The sequence below is a fragment of the Ipomoea triloba genome, chromosome 16 (assembly GCF_003576645.1).
Source record: "Ipomoea triloba cultivar NCNSP0323 chromosome 16, ASM357664v1".
NCBI lineage: Eukaryota > Viridiplantae > Streptophyta > Magnoliopsida > Solanales > Convolvulaceae > Ipomoea > Ipomoea triloba.
In genome coordinates this window covers 15,800,039-15,800,688 of record NC_044931.1, presented here as the reverse complement: position 1 = coordinate 15,800,688, position 650 = coordinate 15,800,039, and positions in this window count along the sequence as shown.

Here is a 650-nt window from a genome sequence, read left to right as displayed (position 1 = left end):
ATAACAGATTGGTTTTTGAAGAGTTATCTTATGATTGTGATGCCTTAAAACAAGAAGCTGAAGAGTTGTCTTCTAAATTGACTGATGAACAAAGAGTTATATACGATACTGTTATGCAAGACATTTCATGTAATCTAGGTGGTTTGTTTTTTGTTTATGGGTATGGTGGGACTGGAAAAACATTTTTATGGAGAGCGTTGTCATCTACATTACGATCTAAAAGGCAAATTGTTTTAAATGTTGCGTCAAGTGGCATAGCTTCTTTGTTGTTACCAGGTGGACGAACTGCGCACTCAAGATTTGCAATACCAATTGCAATAAACGAAGACTCAACATGTAACATTAAACAAGGTAGTCATTTAGCTGAATTGTTGATAAAGACGAGTTTAATCATTTGGGATGAAGCGCCCATGATGCACAAACATTGCTTTGAAGCATTAGACCGAACTATGAGGGATTTGTTGCGATTTGTAGACCAAAATAGTTCGACAAAGACATTTGGTGGAAAAACAGTTGTATTGGGTGGTGACTTCCGTCAGATACTACCAGTAGTTCCTAAGGGTACAAGACAAGATATTGTATCTGCAACAATAAATTCATCGTATTTGTGGAACAGTTGCAAAGTTTTGAAGCTTACAAGAAACCTACGC